Raw genomic sequence first — 13504 nt, 5'->3', positions numbered from 1 at the left:
GAAGGGCTTGAGGCTGATTCCTGCATGAGTGACTTAGAGAGAAACACTGCAGAACCTGCTCACTGGGGACATGATTCTCCATCATCATCAGGTACCCAGGACATCAGGGAGCTTCTGTTTCAACTGCCGGCTATAGTTCTGCTGTACCTCCGCTGAGGTTCAGCTCAGCAAAATGGTCCCCTTGCCTTTTGATACGTAGCACACTAGGGATAAACACTGGGACCCTTGAACTGCTTCTACAGGAAAACCACGACTGTATACCAACACAGAGTCAGACTCTGCTTCATGCATGCCTCCTAAATCATGCTCAGATACATTTACTTGAAAGAAGTCAGGTCATTTGAAGACATAAGATAGATGGAAAATAAAATATTTAACTTCCTAGTTACTATATGGCATAAAGTGGTGGTTATCAAACTTTGTTGCATATTAAAACTCCCTGGGAAGATTTTAGGATCCAAATGCCCAGGCTACACCTCATAATGAGTCAATTTAAAACCTCTGGGACTTCATATGTTTTTTAATAAAACACATCACAGGCAATTGCAATGTGCAGCCAGCAATGAACCACAGACACAAAGCCCGGCTTCTCCAACTTCATGTGAATAATCCCAGTGCTTTGCAAACTTGCAGCATCTGATTCGGTCTGTCTGAGTTGGAGCCCAAGACTCTACATTTTTAATAAACTCTCAGGTGCCGCTAAGGCTGATGCAGATGAAACTTTGAATAGCAGAGGGGTCCTGTAGTGGTTCTCAAATTTTACTGTGCCTCAGAGTTACTGGCTCTGGAGGGGTTGTTAAAGCATGGACAGCTAAGTCCCACTTTCAGAATTTCTGATTCAGTACATCTGTAGTGAAAGTGAAAGTGAAGTTGCTCAGTTGTGTCCGACTCTTTGCGACCCTGTGGACTGTAGCCTGCCAGGCTCCTCTGTCCGTGGGATTTTCCAGGCAAGAGTAATGGAGTGGGTTGCCATTTCCTTCTCCAACATCTGTAGTAGCACCTGGGAATTTGAGTCTCTAACATGCTCTTAGGTGATTCTGAAGCTGCCTGTTCTGCAGACACAACACCACTGATGCAAAGCAAGCTCTAAGGGGGTGGGAGTGATGTTGAGCAAGCTGGTTGCTGTATCTGCAACAGATGGCCACCATGTGGAGTTTCTAATGAATTCAAAGAGTTTATATTCCACTTGGATCTAACAGATAGAGAGGGACTCAGAGGAGAAAGTGAAATGCAATTACTTATGCCAAATCCAGTTACCTTTATCTATCTTCCTCCCATACATGGAATTGCTGCTGATTTCACTGGGGAGACCTCACAGGAACATATAGCTGGGTGGCAGAAACAAGAAAAAGGAAAGAGAATATTAGTTTTCCATCTCAGTAAACAGACAGGACTGTTTATCTCCATATTTTACTCTTTGGATAATCAAGGGAAAATATCTGAACATTAGATGGATGGCAGAGATAAACAGTCTGTGGCCCATGTGGTTCCCATGGGAAGAGATTTCAAGTGGCATCCTGCTTACTGCTTGTTCATTAGACACACTTCAGATGTCCGGTATTGAGTCTTCACTGCAGTGCACTCTGTGGGAAATTTTTCTGAATGCATCATCAACCAACACCTTTTAAAAAGAGTTTTATCATGAGGCAAATAAAATTGGTGTAAGGCAATAACAGTCCTCAAACAACGTACTTTGTTGTAATTTACTATGTCAGATAAAGTTTCACTCAAAATTATGGTTCGGAAAGATGCCTTACATCTTCGTAGGGCACCTCCTATCTCTGCATTTTCACCTCTTCTACTCTAACTTTCACAGGTACTGGACTTCTAGAATGGAGGTCCAACATCTAACTCATGGTTACTACATGAGTCAAATGCACCTGAGAACATCATGATGGTCTGAGGCTCCATGACCTCCATTTATTGAGGAATTTAGATAGCTAAGCCCCTGAACTTAAAATGCAACAGCCATCATTAATAGAGGATGAAAGAATCCCCTGTGAGAAGAAAGTTTGACTAGTCATCTCTGACTCTTTCCTTGAGTGTCAACTCAAAATGTCCATAAAATCATCCCCTAACTTGCCCCCAGTGGTTTCAAAGCATCTTCTCTCACTAGCAGAGGATCTATCAAAAGCACTGAAATGCAGGGCTTAGGAATGCAGAGGCATATATGACAGTGAGCTCTTTTTCACTCACAATACTTCTGACACCAAACAAGAGCGGGGAGGTGTGTGTGTGTGTGTGTGTGTGTGTGTGTGTGTGTGTGTGTGTCCCTCATACCAACCAATTCTGATCCCAGATACCAAATGGGTGTCCAAAAATTCAATTCAGTTTTGTCACTAACTTCCCAGAGTTAGCACAGTCCCCACAGGCTAGGAGCTCAGTCCCACAAGACTCCTGCACCCCCTGCCATAAGACAGATGCCTGTCTCAAGTCCTAAGACTTCCATTCTTCTGACTGACTGACTCTGAAGTGGGATTTTCCATGACCTCTTCTCCTCAGGTTTGATAATTTGCTAGAAGGGCTCACAGGACTCAGGAACACACAATTGACATTTTCACTGGCTTATTTTATAGGCTGCAACTCAGGAACAACAAAATGGAAGAAATTTATAGGCAAAGCGTTGGGTGGGGGAGGGGAGCTTTCAAGCTCTCCTCACGTATACTACCCTCCAACAGACGAATGTGTTCAGAAACTGGAAGCTCCCTGTATCTTTTCTTTATTTACTTTGAATTGGAGGGTAATTGCTTTACAATGTGTTGTTTTCTGTGGTACAACAATGTGAGTCAGTTTTAAGAATATCTATATTCCCGCCCTCTTGAACCTCCTTCCCACCCCCACCCCAGCCTTCTAAGTCATCACACTGTGAGCTTATCATTTAGGGATTTTTAAGGAGCTTCCCTCACATGAACATAATTGATCAAATTATTGGCTTTTGACAGTTAACTCAGCCTTCTAAGTCACCACAATGTGAGCTTATCATTTAGGGATTTTTAAGGAGGTTCCCTTACATAGACATAATTGATTAAATTATTGGCTTTTGACAGTTAACTCAATCTCTAGCTCCTTTCTCCTCCCTGTAGGTTAGGGAGTGGGGATAAAACTTCTAAACTTCAAATGCAAATTAAAAGCTTGGTTTTTCTGATAACCAGCTCCCATGCTGAAACGAGGGATCCACCAAGTTGTCTCTTTAGGACAAAAAACATTCCTATCACCCTGATAACTTAGAAATTGAAAAAGTGTAAGGAATTCTGAATTAGGAACTGAAGATGAAGATCAAATGCCTTTCCATTATACCACATACAGGGTAAACAGTCCTTGAACATTTTGTAATCAAGCTGTGAAGGCAGGATGTGGACATAATGCTAGTATAATAAACAATTACAAAAAAAAAAAAGTGCATCTTCATTCAGTACTACCCACTCACTACAGTATTACAAGCATTTAGAGATGAGAGGATTCAGTACCAAGGGCTAGGATAGCCTGGATCAACCTCACCTCTCAGGTGAGTGTGGAGATTATTGCACTTACTTGCCCCAGGCTGGCCACAGACACACACAAAAAAGAAAATGTGTGACGCTCACTTTTTCAGATCTGAGGGACAGGGAGAAAAGGAGAGAGTGAAATCAGGAATGGAGCCCCAGGCGTGGATTTTATCATCTCCAGTCTCATTCCAGTTCCCACCCTTATGGAAAGGAGGGAGAAGACAGGGAGATGGGGGAAAGAAACTTCAGAAACTTGAGTGACATTGGGAAGTACTGGCCGGCCTTCCTAATCACAGTGAGGAGTAGCCTGTAACCCTTGAGAGGAGCCACAGCTTACGATTTGACACTTACACAAATAAAACACAGACATGATATGTGGGAGAAGGCAGCAAGGAGGAAAGATGATACAAGGGCATTTGAGCCCACCACACTTTGCACAGGATGTGAAGGAGCGAGAAGGCCTTGTATGCTTCCTGAGGAGATGAGGAGGTCCTGAGAGAGCCTGCAGAATGACAAAGGTGCAGGGAGGGATGGAAATCCAAGATGGCGGCAAGCGGACAGGACCGTGATTGTTGTAAGAATGTTCCAAAGAGCCGGACAGAATGAGTCATACATCAGCAGGAACTGATCATGTGGACAGACCGTTCTGGGCACTCATCACAAAGGCCAGAAAAATCCAGACACACACACACACACACACACACACACACACACATATGTATAGTTAGAAAAATAATTTCAAGAAGTTCAGAGATAAATAATGGGACCATTCTATGATTCTAAGAGAAAATGTTGTTGGGTATGTAGATAAGGGGGTTCATCCCTATAAAAGTAACAACCAAAGCCATGCTGATGAATGAAATCTTTGAGATGCAGTGTAATATGTGCCAGTCATATGGGAAAAAAGGAAGCTGGCTGTCAAAGACAGAGGGGTGACCGTGGTAGACTTTCATCTCTCCATTTTATGGTAAAAAGTGAAGATCAATGGCAGGGACAGCAGTTTGGGACTTATAAAGATGTTATTGAAAGAGATTTCTAATGCTACCCAAAACCTGCTGCCAATTCAGTATTCACACATCAGATGTGGAAAGCTGTGTTAATGACACCATGTGGCAAAAAAAAATTCAGTTAAAAAAACTTCTGAATTTTAGCAGTGTATCAACAGTTAATGGTTATTAAAACGAGGCAACAGAACAGTTTCAGAGGTAGGCAAGTGCACACATAGCAGGTAAGAAAAAAGGGAGTGTCATGAAAAAGTGTGTGGTCAAAGATGCTGAATGTTCAGTGAAGCCTGAATTAGAAGAACCCAGAATTTTAAATATGGGGGTGGAGAAGGACAGAGAGAAGATGACATTTTTACTTGTATGTGATAAATTTGCAGTAAAAAAGAAAGAGGGTACATTTCAAAGGATTAAGAGAAGCAGCTTTGAGTCACCAGGCATTTAATATCTATGTCAGGGGATGTCTACTAAGTTAGAAAGACCGGGTCCATATTTATAGACAAAGGGCAAAAGAGGAATTACAAGAGGAATAATGATGGATGCAAGAGAAAGAGGGTGATGTGTGATGGAGCGAAGTCTTAGAAGAAGGAAGGGCTCAAAAAGGTAGGTAGGGCGTGCAGGACAGCGTGACAGAATTCCAGACCATGACCTGTGGGCAAGGGAAGGCGTGGTCATGGCTTACAGTGCAGCTTCTCAGCTTTGGCACTGGAAACATGCTGGGCTAGATAACTGTATCATGTGGGAAGCTGCTCTGTGCATGGCATTTAGCAGCATCCCTGACCTCAACCCACAGGATGTTGATAGCACAACAAGTATGTGATACTCCAAGTGTGAGGATCAGAAGGTCTCCAGATATTTCCAAATGTTTCCTAAAGGAGGCAGAGGCAAAATCACCCTTGCTTGAGAACCACTGGCTTCAAGACACCAGTGAGAAGCACAAAGGTGAGGAGACTGCTCCCATATCAGAGGACCTTAAAACTCTAAGAGGTGAAACCATCTGGGTAAAGAGGAATGTGTGCACAGGACCCTGATATAAACCTGATCCAGGGGTTATAAACAATGGAGAAGGGGCTAAATCCTATTAGAAAACCATCCCTCCCTCTTCATGCTAAGTCACTTCAGTTGTGTCCGACTCTGTGACCCCAGGGACTCCAGCCCGCCGGGCTCCTCTGTCCATGGGATTCTCCAGGCAAGAACACCGGAGTGGACTGCCATGTCCTTCTCCACCTCCCTCTTCAGTAGTCTCTTAAAGCAGCAAGGAGGTCACATGGTCTGGCTAGAATGATTCTCTACCTTCCCCGAAAGGCAGCCATCATTTTGCAAAATCTTTGTCAGTGGTACAGATGCTGCAGTAGCTGATGTTTATAGTTGACACATCTCTGCCTTCGTAATATGATGTAGTCTCTTAGGTTCAACAGTCTTGTGGGATGTTTACAGTAAATTATTTAACCGCTGACTTTCAAGACTGCAGGGGAAGGGGGTGGAGGGGGCCGCACCCTGCCACATGGTGGACCCTGACCACCTCTTCAAAACCCCAGGGCCACCTGTCTCACACCGTGGGACAGGGAGTGTGGTCACGAGGCCAAGTGGGGCAGTGAGGCTACTCTGTTTCAGGGAAGTTCTGAGGGATAGAGGTGGGTAGATTAAATAAATGAGAAATTCTAGAACCCTTCATTTCTGAATCAAACTGGAAAGAATAAGCTTACCATTGGTAGGTGTAAGTTTAGGGATACAAACCACTCTGTGGCAAGAAGCTATCTCCCTGGAACTCCTCCTAAGCTCTGGTCTCTGCATCCATGAAGTGACTGGCAGCAACGACAACTGGGCTCTCACTTCTTCACATGTTTGGCATCTCCAGTAGCAAAGCTATAAGTAGGTCCCCCACCTCAGTATCACACAAGATAAGACTAGAAACCTCCCCCGGCCCTGGACAAAGCCACACTTGCCGCTGTTTAGTTAGACACAAGTTACACAGTGCATATCAAGCCAATGGCACAAGATAGGGAGACATATCGAGAAGAACAAAGCTTCCCTCTCCTTGTGATTCTGATCAAGGGAAGATTCCCTGTCAACTTGTGGGAAGAAAGGCGCTCCAGGAAAATGAAATGGAATTCCAGAGGGGGAAAAATTGGCTCTTTCCTTTCACTAAGCTCAGGAAAAGAACTTATATTCTTGCCACTAAGGAAAATAATTTATATTTCCAGAATCCTCATTGTGTTATCCCTTTCACAATTTGAAAATAGCTTCTTCTGGTGATATGGGGAAGAGTGATGTTGAAGAAATAACACTGAATTTATTCATTTGACCTATATTGTGCCCCTGGCACTGTCTTCAGCTCTTTTAGTAATTAAGGAATAGATCCTGGAATGTTTCTGCCCTCCTGGATTGTGATGGGAAGGTGTAATGCTAATCATCACTCTGCTTCAAAAAGGAGCTGGGCTTTAGGCTTCTTTCATCCATAAAACAAAGGGCAAGGACTTTAGTCTGAGGCTTATTCTACTTTCAACACTCACAGTTGGTGAGTCAGTTTATAGCAGTGGACCAAAACAGTCAGTCTATGCTGAGAGCTGAACTGTGCACCTCTTGACAAAAAATTTCATGTTTAAATCCTATTCCTCGCTACATCAGAATGTGAGCATATTTGGAAATACTGTTTTAAATAAGTAATTAAGTAAAATGAGGTTATTCAGGTGGACTGTACACCAATAATACTGGCATATTAGAAGAATTTCAAAAAGATAAGCACAGAAAGAAGATCATGTAAAGAAACAGGGAGAAGGTAGCCATCTGCAAACGAAGGAGAGAGGCCTTGGAAGAAGCCAACCCTGCCCACTCCTTGATTTCAAACTTCAAGCCTCCAGCACTGTGAAAAAATAAATTCTATAGTTTAAGTCACCCAGTCTGTGGTATTTCATAGTGACAGCCCTAGCAAACTCACACAGTCTCTATTAAAAACCACTCAGAAACACTTATTTAAAGATCCACAGACCTAGTTTTAACTCACCAAACAGCGAGAATGTTCAGGTATTAGGGCTCTGCCATATAAAAACATACAAGGCAGAGGAGACACATTTGATGTCACAAAACCAGAGATCCACTGGTCTAGATCCACTGGTCTCCTGAGGCATCAGTCTGCCACCCTATCAATATCCTTAATTTTTTCTGAGAAGTTACTTAAGCAATACTTTCATGGAGACATTTACCAAATTTTGCTTCATGTCAGATGCTATGTGACACCCAGAAATAAAGAGGCTAGCTTTCCTGAGACTTCCACTGCTGTGCACTCCTTGTTTCCTAGGATGTTTTGAAATTTAATTACCAAATGCTTGTTAAAGCTCTCCATGGAGCCTTTTGATGAAACAAACTCTCTAACTACAAAGTGTGGTTTAAAGTGGAGGTCCAGCCTGGAGGCACTGCAGGCTCCAGATAGGCCTAGCTGCTTTTTTATGCAAATTAAGCATCTTAATCCACCTGGCAAATTACTGAGCCAGCAGCAAGCTTAGATCACTGGGTTCTATGGATGTCCTTGCTACTTCCTCCCAGTTCCTCTACTTTTTCACCTCAATTGTTTCTAATTTTCCATTAGGAAACCCCACTAGTATCATTTCACATCAATTACCTTCTTGACATCCATGTGCTATTCTGGTTGGGTAATGCTGTGTTGCCGGGAGAAATATCAATAACCTCAGATATGCAGATGACACCACCCTTATGGCAGAAAGTGAAGAAGAACTGAAAAGTCTCTTGATGAAAGTGAAAGAGGAGAGTGAAAAAGTTGGCTTAAAGCTTAACATTCAGAAAACTAAGATCATGGCATCTGGTCCCATCACTTCATGGGAAATAGATGGGGAGACAGTGGAAACAGTGTCAGACTTTATTTTTTGGGGCTCCAAAATCACTGCAGATGGTGACTACAGTCATGAAATTAAAAGATGCTTATTCCTTGGAAGGAAAGTTATGGCCAACCTAGACAGCATATTAAAAAGCAGAGACATTACTTTGCCAACAAAGGTTCGTCTAGTCAAGGATATGGTTTTTCCAGTGGTCATGTATGGATGTGAGAGTTGGACTATGAAGAAAGCTGAGAGCTGAAAAATTGATGCTTTTGAACTATGGTGTTGGAGAAGACTCTTGAGAGTCCCTTGGACTGCAAGGAGATCCAACCAGTCCATTCTAAAGGAGACAAGTCCTGGGTGTTCATTGGAAGGACTGATGCTGAAGCTGAAACTCCAATACTTTGGCCACCTCATGCGAAGAGTTGACTCATTGGAAAAGACCTGATGCTGGGAGGGATTGGGGGCAGGAGGAGAAGGGGACGACAGAGGATGAGATGGCTGGATGGCATCACCGACTCGATGGGCGTGAGTTTGAGCAAACTCCGGGAGTTTGTGATGGACAGGGAGGCCTGGCGTGTTGCGATTCATGGGGTCGCAAGGAGTAGGACACGACTGAGCGACTGAACTGAACTGAACTGAATGCTGTGTTGACTTAAACATTAGTGTGACAGAGCTAATCGGCTTTAAGGCTATTGTATTCACTGTCCTCTTCTTGGAGAGCCGTGAGGGAATGAATGTGCATAGAGGGTGGGCTATGTAGAGTTGAAAGAAGGTAGAGAAAGTTCTGTAGAAGCCACAACTAGCTAGAAGCCAGGAGAGGGCCAGAGACGGGTAGTAGGAACTGCTCTGGCAGTATAGCCAAAGACCTCATTATCATTGAGGTTATTTTCATTTCACATTTATGTCCTCATAAGAGAAAATGTAAGCACCAGAGATAGGACTGAATTAGAACTTTCCAACAAATGTGCAAGAAGTCTTACAGGTGTGCTGAAATACCTAGATTACTGATTCTCTTCTGCCCTAGGAGTAGTCTACTGGCCTGAAGGACCAAGTCCCCAAGTCTGTCCCCTCCAACAGCTGGAAACCTAATCAGGGGATTTTAATTCCCTTCAATTTAAAAAGTATGCAGAAAACCATAAACTTTTTTCACATATTCTATGCTGGGAAAAACATTAGGAAAGACGGGATTAAAGACTTTCTTCCACTGTCACTGCTTCCTTTCTCACCTCTCCAATTTAATCTCCACACACTTCCAGGTGGAGCCTGCTAAAATGCTCTGCCTTGGTTCAAATCCTTCCAAAACAGCCCATTGTTCTTATGATAAATCCCTTAATATGGCTGACAAAGCCCTTCCTGATTTGCCTCTGTGTGCATTGTAGGCCACATATCATACTGTTTCCCGCTGCATTCTCTGTTTTGACCAAGCTAAACGGTTTTCAGTTCCTCCAAGTCATGTAGACTCTCAATTCCAGGTTTTAACACATGATATTCCCTCTGTCTGGAATATCACTGTCTATTTCCAAAACACACACACACACACACACACACACACACACACATATACAGTGCACCTCCTACTTCTTCATGAGGCTAGTCATCATATCTGCTTTGCTCACCATAAGTCTCTAGAGCCGAGAACTCAGTTTCACAGATAGCAGTATGTATTGGAGAGTGGATGGATGATGCATGAGTTTCTTTTATACTGGAAAGTCAAGAGTTTTCTTGTTTTTAACTTTTTTGTTTTAGTTTCTGTTTTTGATTCTATATCAGTACTGGATCAGTACTGGAAATAAAATAATTTTCTCCTCATTGAATCTCCTGAGAGGGGTTCCACCATCCCCAGACGCATTATAGTCATAAACTTTCACAAAATCAGGACTCTGTTAGAGAAGAAGGCTGGGGAATAAATATTCAATGAGAAACTACTTGTGTTTTCTGTACTTTTCAGGAAAGAGAATAAAGAAGAGGAAGACAGTAATGAAGAAAAGACTATAATTCAACAAAACTGAGTCCCTGTTATACCCTGGACATGGTACTAAGAATTAGGGAGAGGATGGTATATCAAACAAAGAATCTCTCCTCGGAGAGCTGGGCCTCTACCTGGGAATCCATACACTAAAGCAATTTCATTCTGAAGAAGGTATTGAGAAGCATATCTGTCTTGGGAAAATATAGTGAGGCTATTTAATCTAATCTAGTGGCAAAGTTCCCCTTTGTGGATCACAGTCATGTTGTGGTGAATGGTCTTGCATAACTCAATGAAGCTATGGCAGGGCCATTCAATATGGATGGGTCACAGTGAAGAGCTCTGACAAGACATGGTCCACTGGAGGAGGAAATGCAAACCTCTCCAGTATTATTGCCATGAGAACACCAAGAACAGTGTGGAAATTTTTGAAACCAGAAGATGATCCCCACAGGTCGGAAGGTGTCCAATATGCTATTGGGGAAAAACAGAGGGCAATTACTAATAGCTCCAGAAAGAATGAAGTGGTTGGGCTAAAACAGAATGACGATGAGTTGTGGATGCATCTGATGGTGAAAGTAAAGTCCAAAGCTACAAAGAACAATATTGCATAGGAATCTGGAATGTTGGGTCCATGAATCAAGATAAATCAGACATGGTCAAGCAGGAGATAGCAAGAGTGAACATCAACATCTTAAGAATCAGTGAACTAAAATGGATGGGAAGGGGCTAATTTAATTCAGATGACCATTATGTTTACTACTGTAGGCAAGAAGAAGAAATGGAGTAGGCCTCTTGGTCAACAAAAGTCTGAAATGTAGTACTTGGGTGCACTCTCAAAAACAACAGAATGATCTTGCTTCATTTTCAAGACAAACCATTCAAAATCACAGTAATCCCAGTCTATGTCCCAACACTAATGCCGAAGAAGCTGAAGTTGAATGGTTTTATGAAGACCTACAAGATCTTCTAGAACTAACACATACACACACACACACACACACACACACACAAAGATATCATTTTCATCATAGGGGATTAGAATGTAAAAGTATGAAGTCAAGAGATACCTGGAGTAACAGTTAAATTTAGCCTTGGAATAAAAATTAAGCAAGGCAAAGGCTAACAGAGTTCTGCATAGAGAACACAATGGTCATAACAAACCACCTCTTCCAACAACAAAAAAGGCAACTCTACACATGGACATCACAAAATGGTCAATACTAAAATCAGATTGATTAATATTTTTGTAGCCAAAGATGGAGAAGCTCTATACAGTCAGCAAACACCAGACCTGGAGCTGACTGCGGCTCAGATCATCAGCTTCTTATTGCAAAGTCCAGGATTAACTTGAATAAAGAAAGAAAATCACTAGACCATTCAGGTATGACCTAAATCAAAACTCATATGATTACATAGTGGAGGTGACAAATTGATTCAAGGGATTAGATCCGGTAGACAAATTGCCCGAAGAACTATGAATGGAGGTTTTTAACCTTCTACAGGAGGTGGTGATCAAAATCATCCCAAAGAGAAAGAAATGCGAAAAAGCAAAATGGTTGTGTAACGAGGCCTTACACATAGCTGAGAAAAGAAGAAAAGCAAAAGACAAAGAAGAAAGGGAAAGATATACCGAACTGAATGCAGGATTCCATAGAATAGCAAGGAGAGATAAGGAAGGCTTCTTAAGTGAACAATGTAAAGAAATGAGGAAAACAATAGAATGGGAAAGACTAGAGATCTCTTCAAGAAAATTGGAGATATCAGGGAACTATTTCATGCAAGGATGGGCACAATAAAGGACAGAAATTGTAAGGATTTAACAGAAGCAGAAGAGATTAAAAAGAGGTGGCAAGAGTAGGCAGAAGATCTATACAAAAAAGGTCTTACTGACTCAGATAACCATGATGGTATGGTCACTCATCTAGAGCCAGACATTCTGGAGTGGGAAGTCAAGTAGGCCTTAGGAAACATTACTACAATCAAAGCTAGTGGAGGTGATGGAATTCCAGCTGAGCTATTTAAAATCCAAAAAGATGATGCTGTTAAAGTGATGTACTCAATATGTCAGCAAACTTGGAAAACTCAGCAGTGGCCACAGGACTAGAAAATGTCAGTTTTCATTCGAATTCCAAAGAAAGGCAATGCCAAAAATGTTCAAACTGTCATAAAAATACACTCATTTAACCAGCAAGGTTATGCTCAAAATCCTTTAAGCTAAGCTTCAGTAGTACGTGAACTGAGAATTTCCAGATTTACAAGCCAAATTTAGAAAAGACAGAGGAGCCAAAGAGCAAATTGTCAGTATTCACTGGACCATAGAGAAAGTAAGGGAATTAAAAAAAATAAAAGACAGCTATTACTGCTTCATTGACTATGCAAAAGGCTTTCTCTGTGTGGATCACAACACACTGTGGAAAATTCTTCAAGAGATGGGAATACCAGACTACTTGACCTGCCTCCTGAGAAATCTGTATGCAGGTCAGGAAGTAAGTTAGAACTGGATGTGAAACAATGCACTGGTTCCAAATTGGGAAAGGAATACATCAAGGCTGTATATTGTCACCCTGCATATTTAACTTATATGCAGAGTATATCATGAGAAATTCTGGACCGGATGAAGCATAAGCTGGAATCAAGATTGCTGAGAGAAATATTAATAACCTCAGATATGCAGATGACAACACCCTAATGGCAGAAAGTAAAGAGGAACTAAAGAGCCTCATGATGAGAGTAGAAAAGTTGGCTTAAAACTCAACATTCAAGACACTAAGATCATGGCATCTGGTCTCACCACTTCACGGCAAACAGAAGTGGAAAAAGTGGAAGCAGTGACAGATTTTATTTTCTTGGGCTCAAAAATCACTGAGGACAGGGACTGCAGCCATGAAATTAAAAGATACTTGCTGTTTGGAAGGAAAGCTATAATAAACCTAGACAACATATTAAAAAGCAAAGATATCACTTTTCCAACAAACATGCATATAGTCCCAGCTATGTTTTTTTTTCCAGTAGTCATGTATGGATGTGAGAATTAGACCATGAAGAAGACTGAGTGCCGAAGAACTGATGATTTCAAACTTTGGTGTTGGAAAAGACTCTTGAGAGTCCTTTCAACTGCAAAGAGATCAAACCAGTCATTCCTAAAGGAAATTAACCCTGACTATTCAATGGAAGGACTTAAGGTTTGAGGTGACTGAGAAATATCCATACTAA

This window comes from Odocoileus virginianus, chromosome 14, assembly GCF_023699985.2.
Source record: "Odocoileus virginianus isolate 20LAN1187 ecotype Illinois chromosome 14, Ovbor_1.2, whole genome shotgun sequence".
NCBI lineage: Eukaryota > Metazoa > Chordata > Mammalia > Artiodactyla > Cervidae > Odocoileus > Odocoileus virginianus.
Note: the sequence above shows the minus strand (reverse complement) of the source record.